The sequence below is a fragment of the Odocoileus virginianus genome, chromosome 17, assembly GCF_023699985.2.
Source record: "Odocoileus virginianus isolate 20LAN1187 ecotype Illinois chromosome 17, Ovbor_1.2, whole genome shotgun sequence".
In the NCBI taxonomy this organism is placed as follows: Eukaryota; Metazoa; Chordata; class Mammalia; order Artiodactyla; family Cervidae; genus Odocoileus; species Odocoileus virginianus.
Genome location: NC_069690.1, coordinates 29,526,730 through 29,540,600, shown reverse-complemented (window position 1 = coordinate 29,540,600; position 13,871 = coordinate 29,526,730). Strand labels below are relative to the sequence as shown.

The 13,871-nt window shown below is 46.3% G+C and overlaps 1 long non-coding RNA gene across 3 annotated transcripts; it reads left to right on the top strand.

Moving 5' to 3' along the window:
* The first annotated feature begins 209 nt into the window (after positions 1-209).
* On the top strand, positions 210-7,434 carry LOC139039077 (uncharacterized). 3 transcript variants are annotated; one of them, XR_011492237.1, is made up of 5 exons: positions 210-404; positions 1,719-1,876; positions 2,311-2,443; positions 2,667-5,355; positions 6,096-7,434. It is a non-coding gene; the product is annotated as an uncharacterized lncRNA (long non-coding RNA). The 3 variants fall into 3 exon arrangements; XR_011492236.1 differs by having other exon boundaries at positions 210-317; positions 1,719-2,443; XR_011492235.1 differs by having other exon boundaries at positions 1,719-2,443.
* The last annotated feature ends 6,437 nt before the right edge of the window (positions 7,435-13,871 follow it).

The following is a 13,871-nucleotide window of genomic DNA, read 5'->3' as shown; positions in this document are numbered from 1 at the left end:
AGCCTTGGCATCAGTTTGCTGGCTGCCTGGCTGGCATGCCGAGATTCTTGGCTGGGAAAGTAGCATTTCAGGGTCAACCAGGAGGACAGAGTGCAGAGATGGTGGCCTGGTGCCAACCTGGCATGCAAGTTGAGTGCTTGGTCACCTGGAGCGATGCTCAGCCACCTGCCCATCGGTCTCTCCGTCCCCACCCGCTTCTTCCGGCAGTGGAGGGGGTGCTTAAGCGTCTGTTACACCTCAGTAGACAGGGGGTGGGCGGGCCTCAGACCCTGCTCTGTCTCAGAGCTGTTATCACTTCAGCATTCAAGTTCTATCAGGTAGGCGCTGAGCCTGAGACGTGTGTGCTGTTTCCAGGACACGGGCGCCGGGGGACAAAGCCAGCGTGAGAGGCAGTGACACTTCTGGTCAGGGCGGCCCCTCTCTCTGTCTCTGTCTGTCTGTCTGAAGTCAGGGCTGGTGAGCGGCAGGCTGGGGAGGGTGGTGGGCAGGGTCTCGCTAGAATTTCATAAGCTGAGCTTTGAGAGAGATTTGGAAAACAGCCGAATAAAACCCCTGAACCTGTGGCGAGCCTTGTGTTCATTAAAAGAGGGTTGATTCTGCTCCTACAAAAACAAACAACTCCTCCAGGCTCGGGCTCTTTCGTGTTATTGTTAAATGCCAGGATACTGTGACTTTTTGAGAAAAGAATTATTTTAAGGCCAGCCCCAGGAGGTGTGGCTGACTTCAGCTGCAAACATAAATTTAAAATGACAGAGTCCTTAGATTTATGGTTTGGCCTTTTGCAGTTCTTTAAGATGCTGCATTTAATAAAAATAATGGGGTCAGATTGAAGTTGTATGTACATCAAAGCTGAGTTCAACTCCTCTGACTTGACCTCTACTGTTTGTTACTGAACAAACAGTAACACCCTTCTGTTGTGTGGCTCAAAAAAAAGTTCACTATTTGAGGTTGACAACTCTTATCTTTCTCTATCTCTGTCATTCTATGACTTAATGAGCATCTTCCTTGTGTTGAAATCAGCCTTGCTATCAGTCAATCCTAGAGAAGCTCGTGAAGGGACACAGATTCAAACAACTATGAGAAATGAAGTATTAAAAATGCAAGGCTGGAACCATGACTGGGGAACAATGGCAATTCTGGTGACTTAGTGATCCAAACAGTATTTTTACTCTCTTCTTTAAAATTATCAAGAACAAGGATTACTTTTATAAGTGATTACTGCCTCCCACTCAGCTAGCATATCTTTGGGTAGTTGGTAATGAATTATAGATAAGGGCTCTGTGAAAGTCTCTGTTGGTTAAGTCTAAGAAAATTGTGTTCTGATGATGATGGTGGTGATGGGGATGCTGCTGCTGCTGACACAGTTTACTGAAAACTCAGCATGTACCAGGGATTTGTTCCAAGTGATTTATGACAGTCAAACTATGAGAGAGACAGTGTGTGTGTGTGTGTGTGTGTGTGTGTGTGTGTGTGAGTGTGTATGCACTTGGCTGTGTCCAACTATTTGCAACCCCATGGACGGGAGCCCACCAGGCTCCTCTGTCCATGGGATTTCCCAGGCAAGAATACTGGAGTGGGTAGCCATTTCCTGCTCCATGGGATCTTCCCGACCCAAGGACAGAACCCACCTCTCCTTCATTGGCAGGTGGATTCTTTACCAGTAGTGCAACCTGGGATAACATAAACCATGAATAACTATTATTATTTCCATTTTGCAGTTAAGGCAACTAACCAGAGGTCAAGTAACTAGCCCAAGGTCACATAACTGGGAAGTGACAGATTTGCTGTTTCATTCAAGACTATTTGACTCCAGAGGGCTCATTGTTGACTACTATACTGCTAAAGAGGATGTTGATGGAAGAGGAGAATAAAAGAGGTAAATCATTTCCTGAGAGTTTCAAAAGTGGAATATGGCAGGTTTCCACATGATAAAGAAAGTCTAAAGGTCATTGGGATTAAAAAGTCTCATTGAAGAGAACGTGAGTAAACGCTACTTGTTTTCAATTAGTATCAAGTAGTGTAGAAAGGAAGGGTTAAGGTTTCTTGTCATGGAAAAGGTGCTTACTTGTATCTAGGAACTTGTATTTTTACATCTCACTCTAAATCTTCTAAAATGGAATGCCATGGTAACAGGAGTATTATGTTTTGCTGTTCAAATAAACTGCAAAGTTCTATTTTTGACAGAAAAAACAATTATTGAGAGCAAAATCAGGCTTATCTCTCTTTCTCAGTGAAATACTCTTAGGGGATGTTCAGCCTTTGGCACCCAAAGCTGTTGACTGTCGTGGTTAAGACTTGTTCTCGTTTTAGTTGGAATCCTGGCTCCAGTCATGGTGGTGCAACCTTGGCTAGGCTACTGAACCTCCTTGTGTTTCAGTTTCGAAGGCTGTGAAATATGGAGAATAATGAGACCTGCTACACAGGTTGTTAGAAGACCTAATAGGTAAGGTGCTTAGAATGGGGCTTGGCAAGAAGGAAGGAGAGATGTTAAATATCATTAACTTTCACTATTATTTGCCACCTGGCAATAAATAATCTGACTTGAAGATACTTTCCCTCAGGGAAAAGCAATCACAATATTTAAAAATCATACTTTGAAAACCCATACTTCTTAATGTGATAGTAAATACGCCACGGGTCATATTTTTTTTTTTTTTTTTGCCTAGGAACTTATGCCTGAGTGCTGCAGGGGAGACAGATTTAGGAACAGGGAGAAATGAAGATGAGAATGCAGATTCGAAGAGAAACCAGGCATGGTATGCAAGTTGAAGACAGAACTTTTTCTGCCTGAAAAACCACAACACCCCAGTTCTCTTGCTTTTCTTCTAAGGTGGAAAACAGCTAATAATGCAGATTCCAGGGCACTGATGGGCCACCTTCACTGGGAACCAGTGGTTCAGGACCTTCATGAATTAGTTTTCTTTGTCCTCGTCCACATATTACCCTGTATTTTCCCTTTGTGAACCCCCTCTTTTCTCTGCTGCCTAGAGGGACCGAGCCACTAGGTTTGGGGGACAAGGACTTGCTCTCTGTAACAGAGACTGACTAGCTGTTCACCTTTTCTCTTTCCTTCTGGGCACGCAGCAAGGTGACTCGTTTACAATCCTGGCTTGCCCTGTGGCTGGGTTCTTGAAGGTGGGTCCAAGTGACCTATACTCTTCTCAAACCAGAAATTGCTCAACAATCTTTCTTTTCCTCCAGAACTTCCAGCAGGACTCCATTATATGAGTGCACTGTAGATAGCCGAAGTGGCTTAAACTGTGCAGGACATCTTTACTGTCTCCAAAAGATACACGTGAGAAAAGCAAGAAATCTTAATGCTAAGGGTCAGTTAGCATTCTGTTATTTAAGACAGTCTTTTTTTTAAAAACATTGCACAGAGCTCCAAGGAAGTAAGTAACTTAAGGGCTAGTAGGGGAGTTTGGTGGGAAGAAAGATACACATCAAACTGAGAATCAAAACAGTTTTGCTTTCATCTGTTTAAATAATGAGGGGAAAGGTTTAGATAATTGCTTGGAAATTCTTAAAATCTTTTTTTTTTTTTTTTTTTTTTGACCTCACCAAAAGGCCTCTAGCATTCTAGTTTCCTGATCAGGGACTGAATCCATGCTCCCTGCATTTGAAGCTAAAAGTCTTAATTACTGGACCACCAGGGAAGTCCCTAGATAACTGTTTTTAAAAGTTTTTTTTTTTTCTTTTAAGAATTTGAGCCATTGCTTAAAAGAAAGAAAATCTTTCACAGGGAAGGGACCTACTCTGTGTCAGCTACTTTATATCCATTATTTTCAATAACTATTACCACACCCTTGCCAGTAACAAGGGCTTCCCTGCTGGCTCAGCAGTAGAGAATCTGCCTGCCAACACAAGAGACACAGGCTCGATCCCTGGGTGATTCCAGGGAGAAGGAAATGTCAACCCACTGCAGTATTCTTGCCTGGGAAATCCCATGGACGGGGGAGCATGGTGGGCTCCAGTCCACAGGTCACAAAGAGTCAGACACCACTGAGCGACTGAACAACAACCAGTGATAACCACCTAGTTTGTAGATGAAGAAACTGAGGTGTAGAGATTAAACATTTTGAAGGCCAGAACATGTTATCAGCTAGAGCCAGAATCAGAATCCCCGGTTTATGTATCCTTGAACCCAAAACTTAAGGACTGAGTCTGTTAATTCTTTCTTGTATGTATAATAAGCTTGTTTGTTTAAATGAATCACCCTGTGATGATGGTAGCAATGATGAAAATGGTACCGTAAAAATAACTACTCTTTATTGACTTTCTGGTATTGTAAAAGCATCATTTCCCTAATTTCCCTGGATATAAGAATTTCTGTGCTTGGCAAATACACAGATTCTCGGGTTCCAACCCATGTCTGCACTATCAGAATTCTCAGGCAGGGGAATTTGGGAAGTTTGGGAACCACTGCACTAGGCTGGCTACATGCTGTGTGCTCTCCATCCATTATCATATTTGATCCTGTAACAATTGCATGAGAGTTACTATTTAGCCCATCAAACAGATGAGAAACCCAAGGCAGAGAGAAGTTAAGTGCATCGCTCCCGCTGGTAGCTGTGAAAGTGCATCAAAGTCGCTCGGTCGTGTCTGATTCTTTGCAACGCCATGGACTGTAGCCTGCAAGGCTCGGGCTCTGGCTGTGAAATTCTCCAGGCAAGAACACTGGAGTGGGTAGTCATTCCCAATCTGCAGGAGATCTCGACCCAGGGATCAAACCTGGGCCTCCTGCACTGCAGGCTGGCTCCCTACCATCTGAGCTGCTAGAGAAGCGTAAGCTGTAGCGAGGGCCATCTCAGGTGTCTTCCAGGTCTGAGGTTACACCCCAATAGAAGGGCTTAACTGGCCTCCAGGGGAACTGACATGAGAGTCCCTACTGCTTGGTGTCCTGTGCGGGACAGAGAACATGCCAGCTTGGCCCTCTGCCCCATCCTTCCTGGTTCCTGAAAGATCTATTCCTACGCTGCTGCTTCTCCTCCAGCACCTCAAGTTCCCCTCTCTCCACTGGCTTCTTCCTCTTGAGTCGTAAGACCGAGATTTAAAGAGCTGGTCCTTTAGGAGGAGAGAAGTGACTTGTAAATACAAGACTGCCTTGAGCGCCACTGAAGGGGAGCAGATGGGCTTGGCAGCAACAGTGCTAAAGAAGCCGGCTGCCACTGAAGGAGATGTAAGAGATGGGGGTTCAATCCCTGGGTCAGGAAGATCCCCCGGAGAAGGAAATGACAACCCTCTCCAGTACTCTTGCCTGGAGAATCCCATGGACAGAGGAGCCTGGAGGTCTACAGTCCACAGGGTCTCAAAGAGCCGGCCACGACTGAAGCAATGTAGCACGCATACACGAAGGTGAGCAAAGACAAAAGGGACCATGAGACTCTGGAAGAGAGACGTAAGTCCTGCTTTGGAATATTTGAGATGGTGTGGTATGGCCCCATTCCCACAGGCCAGTTCTAGGACATGGGTAGGTTTTCCACTGGCAGCAGTGGGGTGAGGTCACCAAGAAAATATTCTGCCCTCTTCTTTACTTTGCAAGTTGGGTCTCTGGAACTTAGACCAAGGAAGGGAAATAAATCTCAACCCTAGAGATGGGCTAGTTGTCTTTGTCATCTGTTTCAAAATAGGACAGAATTACAACCAGCTGGTCGTGACTTTCCATCCTGACCTCTGCAGGAGGGGGTGCGAAGCCACTAGAAAGTCCACTGCTTGTCCAGGGCACCAGCCTGCATCTCCCTCTTGGGGTGGCATGGTCGCTGTGGGGCTTTCTGCTTTTATTTTTAATTTTGTTAGTAACTGCAAGCCTCATTGTTTCGGTATTTTGAATACAACATTTTGTAAGTTGAAAATAGAAGGAGAGGACAGAATGTGCAACGTTTTCTAGTTCATTGTTCCATGTCCATAAAAAAAAACAAAAAACACTCCAAAAAGGAAAATTCTACACTCTCCAAGGTGGCAGCTTTAATCGCACTGTTCTCTCAGTAATTTACAGTGAAGGGTAAGAAATGAAGCTCCTTTAGGCCTCTCATATTGGCACACACCAGGGCAGCCTTGCCCATCCTCACCACTTCTAACATTCTAACATTTCACAGCTCTTCCATACGAATGGACCACCACCATGTGCTGATCATCACCTGCTGTGGACTCAGGGTTCACCACACCCCCACACTTCAAAAAAGAAACGTTGAGCTGCTAACCCCCAGTAGCTGGGAACATGATTTTATTCAGAAATAGGGTCTTTGTAGATTTCATCAAGTCAGAAGAGGCTGTCCAGAGTGGGCCCCGATCTAACAGGAAGATGGCCTTGTGATAACACAGAGACACGGGGGAAAGCCACGTGAAGATGGAGGCAGAGACTGGAGTCAAGCATCTACAAGGGGAGGACACCAAGAACCGCTACTGTCACTGGGGGCTTGGAGAAAGGCCTGGACCAGACTCTCCCCCAGACCCCTAGAGGAAATCAATGCTGCTGATGCTCTGCTTTGGGACTCCTGGCCTCCAGAACTCTGAGAATAATTTTCTCTTATTTTAAGTCACTCAGTTTGTGGCCCTTTGTAACAGCCACTCTCCAGGACATAATATGCATCTCAACTAAGAACTGTCCACAAAAGAATTCTGTGTAATGTTACATATAAAATTTAACAAAAATGCTGAACCTGACAACCATTCTAAGTATGAAAATGATGATCATGTGAGAGTGTGGGACCTTATAGAGTGGTTGCTAGGCTACTTGGATGGAGAAAAATAAGGTTTATCAGAGAGAAGTTTGTTTCATCTTCAGAAGGAACCTCAGAGATAGATGGTCGAATCCACGAGAGGGGGAACTATGTCCTGCAGGGCAGAATCAGCCCAAGGTCCATCACTGCACAGAATGGTTTGTTTATTTTTAAACCATTCTTAATGTGGGTCCATCTCTCTTTCCCTTCCATCCAGCAGAGGCCTCCCGATGGATGGGGAACCACCAGATGGAAGGACTTTTGGTCCCCAGAAGACTTTGTGGCGTATGCCCCCTGACCCCCAACTCACGTTTTACTGGTACATGGCAGTGCTAAGTCACTTTCAGTCGTGTCCGACTCTTTGTGATCCCATGGACTGTATCCCACCAGGCTCCTCTGTCCATGGGATTCTCCAGGCAAGAATAATGGAGTGGGTTGCCATTTCCTTCTCCAGGAGATCTTCCCAACCCAGAGATTGAAGCTGTGTCTCTTAAAACTCCTGCATTGGCAGGAGTTCTTTACTGCTAGCGGCCCTGAGAAATACCTCCTAACTGTGTTCAGCCACTGACATGTTCTATGTTGTGACTGTTGCCCAGTCCCAACAAATACTCTTATTCTCTGTGCGAGTCTGACCCTACTTCTACTCTAACCCTAATAAAAGCATTAACTTTTATCCTTTTATTAACTCTAATAAAAGAAAATGCAATGGAGACCACATGTGGCCCAGGAAGCTTAAGCTACTTACTCTCCAGCTCTTTACAGCAAGCTTGCCAACCCTTGATCTAGTCCAGAGATTTATAGTATCATCATTATTTTTTAGTGTGGAGCATTTATGTTTATTAAAAATAAAACATAGACACAAAGAGGCTGTGAATGAAGCAGGCACACCAACTTGAGCTCTCCTACCACTGAGCTGATTGGGCCTAACTGTGAAAGTGAAAGTGTTAGTCGCTCAGTTGTGTCCAACTCTTTGTGACTCCTTGGACAGTAGCCTGTTAGGCTCCTCTGTCCTTGGAGTTCTCCAGGTAACAATACAGGTTGGGTTGCCATTCCCTTCTCCAGGGGATCTTCCCAACACAGGGATCAAACCTGGGTCTCCTGCGTCGCAGATGGATTCTTTACCGTCTGAGCCAGCAAGGAAGGCCTGAAGGAACCCATGGTTCCTCTAAATGATCACTGCTCTGATACAGGCAATGAACGATCAGGCCCTCAGTGTCTCAGCAGTCCTGAGCCCAACACTTCGCACGCATTCTTAAATTTAATTTTCCAAGTAATCACAGAAGTGCATTATCAGTATCCCCATTGTTATGCATGAGGGAAGGGAAGCTTTGAAAAATTAAATACATTAACTGTCCTATATTTAGAGTTACAAGAATACTGGAGTGGGTAGTCACTTCCTTCTTTGGGGGATCTTCCCTACCCAGGATTAAACCCATCTGGGTCTCCTGCATTGCAGGCAGAGTCTTTACTATCTGTGCCACCAGGGATGCCCATATTTACATCTAGTCAATGACAAAGACAGGATTCACATTAACAGCCTTCTGGCTCCAAACCTCCCCACTTTTAACAGTGTCGCATTGCTCTCCCCAAGTGCAGCTGCTGTCTAAGAGCTCTCCCACCTTCTGGGGGGTGGGTGTGCATGGCCGTGCCCAGGTCTAGAGAGGTGAAGGGTGTGTCCAAGGCCAGAGGCTCACTGGCCATGTAACTGGATCTCCAGTCCAGGTCTTCTGACTTCTGACTTGCAGTCCTGTCATCCTGATCTGACTGGCCCTGGGATGCAGGGACGGGCAGGTGGGAGGGTTGAGGTCCCCACCTTCTCCTTCTCATCAGTTTGGTGGGCTGCAGAACGAGACTATGTAGAAGGTGCTTGCCAGACCATTGTCTCTTCCTCAGTTTCCTGTCTGGTTCTGGCTCACACAAGTAGCACCTCCCTCAGCAAAGCCCCTTGCAAAACTCACATCTCCGGGGATGGGGGCGAGGTTGGGGGGATGGGGCAGAGGGTGAGCTCTGATCTCCAGGAGCTGCCAGTAAGGTCAGCAGAGCAGCCCCCGCCCCGCACGGACTTGGCCAGCCTTCCTCCAACTCTGTGCCTCCCCACCCCACACCGTTTCTTTCATGTCCCCTGCCCTGAAAGCACGGATCTGTCTTCTGATGCCAACTCTTGCTCCCTGAGAATCTGCCTCTCCACGCCGGCACCTCAGCACAGGCTTGACTGACATCAGCAGATTCCTTCTGAACCCAGCCCGGAGGACTGCCCAGGTTTTACCCCAGGGGCTACATTTCCAAGACTCTCGCCGCCCCCACCCCACCTCCGGGGAGCAGCAGCCCCTTCCTCCCCTGTGAACAGGGATTTGTGTTCATGGCATTGACTCCAGTGGCTTTAAGAGACAAGGAGTCAGGAGCAGTGGTAATAATAACAGAATTATTTCACGAGTGAGGCATACACAGAGTCCCTTGTAAGGCAGGTGCTATTATAATCTCTGTTTTGCAGATGCGGTAACGTGTTCAAGGACACAGAGTCAGGAAAGCTTGGAGTCAGACTCTGACTTCCACAGCCTGGGTTCTTATCGCTCCTCTAATGTGCCTGGAGTCAAGACAGCAGTCACCTTTGTGGATGCCAGGCCTGCCTCTCGGTGCCCTGTCATCATGGCGGGGAATCACCGGGAGGCGTGTGCTCACATGTTTTCCGTGGCATTGCCTATGTTTTCTCCCCACTGGGCAGCTAGGCCGTCTGTCTTCACTGCTCCAGGGAAGGGAAAACCAGCAATGTGGAGATAACGTAAGAGTCATATTTTTAGCTTTCGAGTCTCAAATCCCAGGCTTTCGGCATAAACCAGACTGGGAAATTTACATGGATGGCTGGGAAACTCTTAATCTGGGCCTGATAAGACTTTTCAGAACTGGGAGCTGGAGGAGCTGGGGAGCTGATCTGATGGTGGGGTCTCTGGGAAGGAGCCCTGGGGGCCTCCACTGCCCTGCAGCCCAGCATCCCCCAGGAGGGGTGAGATGTAGCAGTCAGACAATTCTGGAGATGGCAAGTCAGAAACCTGGCCTCCCTTGGATCTGCCTGAGGACAGACACCCTGATTTGACTGAGGTTGCCTCTCCATGACTAAGAAATACTGGTGTTCAGAAGAGAAATTAAGTACATTTATAAAAACAAAAACCAATAAGGACCATTGCATTTCTTACACAGCTGAACCTGGGGCCCTGTGAACCCACCACGGGTGCAAGATCTTCTCTGGTAGTCCAGTGGTTAAGGTGCCACACTCTCAATGCAGGGAGTGCAGGTTTGATCCCTGGTTGGGGAATTAAGATCCCACACATCACGTGTGCAACCAAAACAACAAAAAAGGAAAAGATCTCACTCTGCTGCACTGATCCTACAGAATTCATCTTTATTCTCCCCATAGGATAGGTTCTTCCCTAGTGCCTCAGATGGTAAAGAATCTGCCTGCAATGCAGGAGACCCAGGTTCAATACCTGGGTTGGGAAGATTACCTGGAGAAGGGAATGGCAACCCACTCCAGTAGTCTTGCCTGAAGAATCCCACGGACAGAGGGACCCGGTGGGCTATAGTCCATGGGGTCACAAAGAGTTGGACACGACTGAGCAATTACCACTTTCATGGATAGCATTTGATTACAGAGTGCAAACATTACTTCCCCGGGGAGCCACAGCTATAAGTAGAGGGAAAAAACAGCAGGAGAAAAGTGGAAAATAAACCATGAAGGAAAAAGAAAATCGAAGGAACAGTCAGAGGCAGGTAGAGACTGCCTCACAGAGTCTCAAAGGTACAACCATCCCAGAAAGAGCATTCGCTTTCATCCCCCAGTCCGAGTGAGTGCTCCATCAGGATATACTTACATTTTATTTGGCGGACTAGTTATTCCCTCCATCCTTTTCCCCGAAGCTGTAGCTTGGGGTCGGACATTGTGAAAACGGAGCCAGCCTCCACGAAGGAGGTATTTCAACTGCGTCGTTTCGGTGAAGAAAAAAAAAAATGGCGTGTGGATCAGAGTTCTGTCTTGGAAATTATGCTTTGTGACAAATATGTTACGAATGACTCCCCCCGTAACCCGCGCCAGTGTGTAGGCTAACACAGCATTCAATTATTTTAACCTGCCATGAACTCGCCTGTGATAAATCATGGGAAACTGCAGAGAAGGCTTCGGTCACTGCACTGCTTCACTCGCTGGAGTCATTCACGGCTCTAAAAATACAGTTTCTATCATCGGATTCCTGGGATTCCTGCAGTGCTTACATTCTGATTTAAGTGGCATTAAAGCCGGGGTGATTAAGCGGAGAAGTCCAAGGCTACCAACCAACACAACGTGCCCTGAGTATCAGCCGTATATCGGTGGAGCGCACGGTTTAGCTGACACGCAGCTGGAGTGCGGTCAGAGCCTGGCCTCTGGGTTTGGGAAGAGGCTGGGGGTTCTCAGCCTGAAAAAGGACCTGTTGGTGAAAGTGTGGACAAGGCTTTTGGTGGAACCAATCTTGAGAGTAAGGGGATCAGATCGTGTCAAGTCCAATTTGGAACATGTTTGGAAGTGATGGGGGGTTGAATGTTCATATTTAAGCCCCAACTCAAGCATAACCTAGGGCTGTTTTGTTCAAACAGGCAAGGATTCTAATAATGGACTAATGTTGTAGAATAAGGCTGCATCTACTTCATCTTTAAGACTACCTTCTCCACGCTCCATCTGCGGAGAGAGATGGATCCTTTCGCCACTTTTCCTTGTGGTCCTGACAGTTCCACCCTGATTCTATGGCCCCTCCATCTCCTGGAGGATTCTTGGGAAGGCTTGAGTGGCTGCTGCTAACTCAATTTATAGCACGTGTATTTGCAAGAGGCTTTCCCTGGTGGCTCAGTGGTAAAGAATTGACCTGCCAGTGCAGGAGATGTGGGTTCAGTCCCTGGGTTGGGAAGATCCCTAGGAGAAGGAAATGGCAACGCATTGTATTTTTGCCTGGGAAGTGCCACAGACAGAGGAGCCTGGTGGGTTGCAGTCCATAGGGCTGGACACATCTTAGTAACTAAACAACAACTATTTGCAGGAAAAGAAAGAGAGGAGGGGGAGAGATTTGGGTTTGTTGCTTTTATAAATAAAGGGTTATAAGATTTGAGACATGAAGTTCAGTAGTGCTACAGCAAGAGAACCACCACTGTACTGGAAATCCATTGTTTGGGGTGGTCATTCCTCCAGGCTCAATTTCCTCTCCCAGTAAAATTAGTTAGCTGGGTTAGTTCTCAACCTGAGCTCTATATTAAAATCCCAGGGAGAATTTTAAAAGCATGCCAATGTTCTAGCCCATCTCCAGATCTTATTTAATTACTCTGGGGTGGGGGGTTTCTCTAAGTAGTTCTGATGTCAAGTCTGAGGTCTCCATCAGCTTTTATGCCAAAGCCTCTGTGATGGTCTGAGCTTTTAAGGAAAAGGAGCAAAAGTAACCCATGATAAATGGCACTGGCCTGTTACAGCTGGGACCATTCTGATACAGTATTTTTCTAGGATGCTTTGCAGAAGTTTTCTACCCCACCAAGTGGTTGGGGACAAAACAGTAGTAAAATACATGATTTTGATACATTCACTACTAGGAATACAGAGGGTATGGCTCTGCACATGACAGGGGTTAAGTCTTGAGCACTTATCCGTAGAGCTGACATTCCCAACTTGTGATAAAATATATATAGAGAGAGACAGACAGACAGACAGAGCTCTTCCCGGGACTCCAGTTTGATGCTCCGCATTGACCAGGGTCTGATTTTGAAGAGCACATGAGTTATTCCAGGTCTGAGACTTACTCCACCATCGTTACACATCTCGTATACTGCTATAGGATGCTGTCTGTGACGTAGTGCTGTGAGAAATGGTTGTGGACGTAAAAACGCTATTAATGAGAAAAATCCTTGTCACCAGCCATCCTCTGGGGGTTTCTGGATTTGATTACCACTTTTTCTCTGCTTGACAATCTGACTGGTGTTTAATGCTTTCTCATCTTTCCTGATAGGGACCGCTAAGCACATTATGTTCTCCCAGTTGGCAACGCCACAAAGGCCGCAATAAAACCCCCCGCTTGTGTAATAAACCGTTGTACAATCTACTGCTTATGAACAAGGTCCCTGAAAGTGTGCAACCTTTCTGCACGTTAAACACAAAACAGATGGAGGGTTGAAAATAACTTTCCTCTTCAGGGGAGGGGGAAAGCCGAAGGACAGAGGGCCAGGCTCGTGGTTGAAGTCCTGAGTTACTAAGCTGGAGGTTGAACTCTGGTTCCAGGCTGTCAGGGGCAGGTGCATTCTTTCAAGGATGCTCCAGACCTCGGGGACCCGCTGGGTGGGGGGAGGGGCAGCGGGGCTTCAAGGAAACGTGTGTGCAGCAGTGGGGTGGGCGGCCTCATCCAACACTTGCTAGCCGGGTAACCTGGGCAACTAACTCGCTCAGAGCCTGTCTTGTCAACCTCCTGCATCAAACGATGAACTTGAACCTTATTCCCCAAGCACACCAGAAAATGGAGTCGCTGGAAATGGAAATAATCATATTTTGTTGCTATTGCTGTATATTTGCTTTTGTTTACTTGTGTGTACACACACACACACACACACACACATATATAATATATAAAGGGCTTCCCTGGTGGCTCAGATGGTAAAGACTGTGCCTGCAATGCAGGAGACCAGGGTTTGATCCCTGGGTCAGGAAGGTCCCCTGGAGAAGGGAATGGCAACCCACTCCTGTATTCTTGCCTGGAGAATCCCATGGACAGGGTAATCTGGTGGGTAGTAGTCCATGGGATCGCAAAGAGTCAGACATAACTAACACATACACACACATAATATATATACAAAAAATAATATATATATATACGTTTATATATATTACATAAAATTCATGAGACAGGAGAAGGGATGGAGCCAAGAATTTATAAATGATTATTTACATATACATGCATGTATGTATTAATCTAGATTTGTTTTCTCCCTTGTTTTAGGGGAAAATAGTGGCTGTTTATAATACACATTTATCATATGCTGTTTTATAGTTTATGGTGTTATTTGTGGACATGACTGAGATTTAGTTATTAAAGAGAACTAAAAATTCACTTCAGGGTAACCAAATAGCCACCTTCCATTTGTACCCTGCTCCCA